The 4,693-nt window shown below is 35.2% G+C and overlaps 1 long non-coding RNA gene across 1 annotated transcript; it reads left to right on the top strand.

The window, feature by feature from the left end:
- Positions 1 to 858: 858 nt before the first annotated feature.
- Positions 859 to 1,732, top strand: LOC128291707 (uncharacterized). Its single transcript, XR_008281527.1, has 2 exons — positions 859 to 912; positions 1,526 to 1,732. It is a non-coding gene; the product is annotated as an uncharacterized LOC128291707 (long non-coding RNA).
- The last annotated feature ends 2,961 nt before the right edge of the window (positions 1,733 to 4,693 follow it).

Here is a 4,693-nt window from a genome sequence, read left to right as displayed (position 1 = left end):
CATGATTGTGTGAAAATTTCGTGATGAAATTCTATGCATAAAATGCTTAAGTTGAGGTTAGGGACTAAATCGAATAATTTGCAAAACTTACATTCTAGAAGTTTTTAGTATGAAATTACTTTGGAATATTAATTAGGAGGGTTTAAATAACAATTTGACCAATTTTAAGTTCATGGAAAAAAATTAGGACATGGAAGGAATTTTTGAAAGTTTAGTAAGGAGTGGTAATTTGGTCATTTGGATATTAAATGAATTAAAAAGGGAAAAATAACACAAAAATGGTAATCTTCTCAATTAGTTTCTGCTGATTTTTTCTCTCCTCCATATCTGGGGTTTCTTCAACTTTCAAGCTTCATAGTAAGTGATTCCAAGCCCCGTTTTTAATGATCTTTACGTTTTTGGAGTCCCGGTAACTTGATTAAGCTTATTCTAGCAATAATTCAACCTAGGGTTCATATTTGGAAAAATACCCATGGCTGAAATTTGTGTATTTTGGTGTTTTATGATAGAATATGAGATTTTAAATTATGTTAAACAACTTATGCTACTCGGTTTTAAGTGAAAACGAGTAAAATGGCTTAAATTGGAAAAAAAATACCAATAGTCATAAGTATATGTTAGAGTGTGATTTTGATATTGCCATAGAATGGAAAAATGATCAGCATGTCATAAAACATAAGAAAATAGGATGAATTTTAATTTACGAGCCTTGGGGAAAAAGTACAAATATGTGAAAGTTTAGGGGCAAAAATATAATTTTGCAAAAGTTGGGTCAAGGACTGTTTTAATAAATGTGAATATTAAATAAGTTAAATTTGCTATTATAGATCAAGAAGAACGAAATTGGGAGTAGATCGGGAGAAGAAAAAGTAAAGGACTAAATTGTAAAGTTTAGTCACATTTTGTATCAAGGTAAGTTACTGATAAATAAATGCAATATTCTTTTATTTTACATTATTATTGTCAATTTCAGCATTTATATATTATGTTATGAAAATATTTAAAGTCGAATTTAAGGTGAAGTGACAGAGGAAAAGTGTTAGAAAGCCCGGTTGAACCCTAGGAATGTTAGGATATTAGGGTTGACAGATGTAATGAAATGAGCCATGTAAGTCCATATTAGAAATATGGCTTTGGAGACAGGATTGAGCCATGTAAGTCCATATTATATATGGCATTGGAGACAGGAATAAGTCCATGTCAAAGATATGGCATTGGCAGGATATTGATAGACAGGAACGACCCTAGTATCCTTAGTATTCCGAGTGGTTCAACGGGTCAGGATACGAGTTAAATTACAATGAATCAACAGCAAAGGAAAAGTAGATTATACTTATAAAAAAGGAAAGGTCAGGTAAGAAAGAAGGTAAGGGAATAAAGAAGAAGATAGAAATTGAGAAGTAAAGAAATTTATGATGTTAGATGATATTATGCATAATTATCCATTATGTTGAATGTTGTGATTTATTTGCTTGTAAGCTTACTAAGCCTAGTGCTTAATCTCTTTATTTTCTTCTTCTTCTAGTACTTATCTAGTCACTCGGGGATCGAAGGAAACGTCGGAGGCCGATCACACTATCAAAGAAATAACTCTGTATAACTAGACGTTTTGTTTTGGGTATGGCATGTATAGAAACTTAGCTACTTTTGGTATAATATGAACAATGAATGATGTGTAAATACTTGCTAGTGATTAGCTAATAAAATAATCGATGATATACATGTTTATTAATATGTATGATTGAATGATGATTATCACATGAAAATTATGAAAAATGTGAAAGTAACCTAAAAATAGATTCAAGTAATGAAATGATGTAACTTTGAAAAATCACTAAAATTTTAGAAACATAGTTTGAAGATGAATAATATATGAAATTAAATCTTCTTATGTATATTTTCTTATGGAATAAGCAAAAGCAGTAAAGGTATTATATTTTATGAGATATCTGAGTTTTAGTGAAACAGGGTCAGAGCAATTTCTGGATCCCCTTTTTCAACTTTGGAAATTCACCATAAATTGTACAAAACTAATTAGAAGGTTTAATTTATATGGTTAGAATCATTTTTGAATCTAGTTCTGAGAGAAACAAACGGATTAGTCATATGAATTTTTTACAGGAAGAAACATGGTTTAAAGTAAGAAGAGGTCAGTGAAGTCGAGTTTTGAAACAGGGGAAACTTTAACTAATAAACTGTACTAATTGGCCAAGTAAAAAATTCTAGAAAAAAATTACTAGATAGATATATGAGTATAGTTTCAGGAAAAATTTATGGATCTAAATTTTGAGTTTTGAAACTTTAGAAATGGATTTTTAAGCAACCATGACGCAGAAAAATAGTTTATTCCAAAAATTAAAATAAGTGGTTTAGAGTTGTTTAAAAGGTAAGATAAGTTTAGTAACACCTCAAGCTTGACTCGGTGGCGGTTTGAGCGTAGGGTGTTACATTTATTGGTATCGAGCGAGTTTAGTCGGTTCTCGGAGCAGTTAGTGTGAGAAAAGTCTAGCTATACATGCCATACTTGTATTTTGATAGTGTGACGACTCCTGACGATTTTTAAATATTTTGTTTTATAGTAATGGATCCCGGACGAGCTGGTGATGATGATGTAGAAAGTAATGCTTTGCTCCCCTGAAGAAGCGGCGCCATCTGAGAATAGGCCAATAATAGTTGATCAGGGAGGAGTGACTCGAGAAGCTCTCTTCCGAGCTTTAAATGATTTGTTTGTCGAGTTCGTTCGTACGAATCCGACAGTTAGACCTCCACCCCCTCATAATTCTCAAGCTACCCATGTAGCTCAAGCTTCCCCAGTCACAAGTACAGTGGTAAGAGAAAAGCCACCAGTTGATAGAATCAGGAAACAAGGGGTAGAAGAGTTCCGAGCAACAAAAGATGATGATGTAGAAAGAGTAGAATTTTGGTTAGAAAATACTATCAGAGTCTTTGACGAATTATCTTGTACACCCGAGGAATGTATGAAATGTGTAGTATCACTTCTTAGAGACTCACCTACTACGGGTGGAAGACACTTGTATCGCTTGTACCAAAGGAGAGGTCACTTGGGATTTCTTTCAGGAGGAATTTCGTAAAAAGTACATCAGTCAGAGGTTTATTGACCAGCAGAGAAAGGAATTCCTGAAATTGAAACAAGGTACTATGACAGTGATCGATTATGAGCGCGAATTTGTCAAGCTTAGTAAGTATGCTCGAAAATGTGTGTCCATAGAAGCTATCATGTGTAAAAGGTTTGAGGATGGGTTAAATGATGATATCCGACTGTCAGTGGGTGTCCTAGAAATAAAAGAGTTCGTTATTTTAGTTGAGAGAGCCTGTAAGCGAGGAGGCTATAAAAAGAAAAGGCAAAGTTGAGACAGAGACACAAGATACAAAGAAGAGACAGATGAGCGAGATCATTTCAGGCTACATCCAAGAGGCCCAAAGAGTTTTCTACGGATCTAGCTTTTCGGTGGGGCAATCTAGTCGAATAGAGGTAGCAGATTTAAGGATCCAAGGCTCGGACCACCTCGACTACTAGTGTAGGTAATGTCGATGGGGTAGATCGGGGTGTCCGCGGTGTGGTAGACTTCATTATGGTCCTTTTCGGCAAAGCGAAAATGTTTGCTATAAATGTGGTTCTCCAGATTATTTTGTATGAGAATGTCCAGAAGTGTCTAGCTGAGAAGTAACACAGAGTGCTAGATCCGGAAATGCTCCTGCTAGAGGTAGATCACCGAGGCAACCGGGAGTAGGAGTAAGTAACAGAGGTACCTCTAGAGATTCGGCGGTGAGACCAGATGTTAGAGCCCCTGCAAGGACTTATGCTATTCGTGCACGCGAAGAGGCATCCTCCCCCGATGCGATTACGGGTACATTTCTCTACATGATATTATTGTCATTGCTCTGATCGATCCGGGTTTGACTCATTCTTATGTTTGTATGAAATTGATGCCTAGTATAAGTATGCCTATAGAATCTACAGAATTTGTAATTAAAGTATCGAATCCATTAGGCAAGCATGTATTAGTAGATAAAGTATGTAGAAATTGCCCTTTAATGGTTAGAGGCTACTGTTTTCCGGCTGATCTCATGCTATTGTCATTTGATGAGTATGATGTGATTCTTGGTATGGATTGGTTGACTACACATGATGTGATAGTGAATTGTGGAAAGAAATTCATTGAGTTGAAGTGTGAAAATGGTGAAATTCTTCGGGTTAATTCAGAAGAGTCAGATAGTTTATTTCCCATAATTTTTGTTATGTCTGCTCAGAAATGTTTGAGAAAAGGGTATGAAGCTTATCTTGCTTTTGTGTTGAACACTAAAGATCCGTAATTGAAAATTGAATCGATCACTGTGGTATGTGAGTTTCCGATGTTTTTCCTAAGAACTACCAGTTTGCCTCTGTTAGAGAAGTTGAGTTTGGTATTGAGTTGATTCTAGGTACCACGCCCATTTCTATTGCTCCTTATAGAATGGCTCCGTTGGAATTGAAAGAATTGAAAGCTCAGTTGTAGGAATTAACAGATAAAGGCTTGGTAAGACCCAGTAGTTCACCATGGGGTGCACCAGTGCTATTTGTGAAAAAGAAAGACGGATCGATGAGATTGTGCATAGATTATCGGCAACTTAACAAGGTAACAGTAAAGAACAAGTATCCATTGCCTAGAATTGAAGATTTGTTTGATCAATT

The sequence above is a fragment of the Gossypium arboreum genome, chromosome 4 (genome assembly GCF_025698485.1).
Source record: "Gossypium arboreum isolate Shixiya-1 chromosome 4, ASM2569848v2, whole genome shotgun sequence".
Lineage (NCBI taxonomy): Eukaryota > Viridiplantae > Streptophyta > Magnoliopsida > Malvales > Malvaceae > Gossypium > Gossypium arboreum.
Note: the sequence above shows the minus strand (reverse complement) of the source record. Positions and strands in the feature narration are given on the sequence as shown.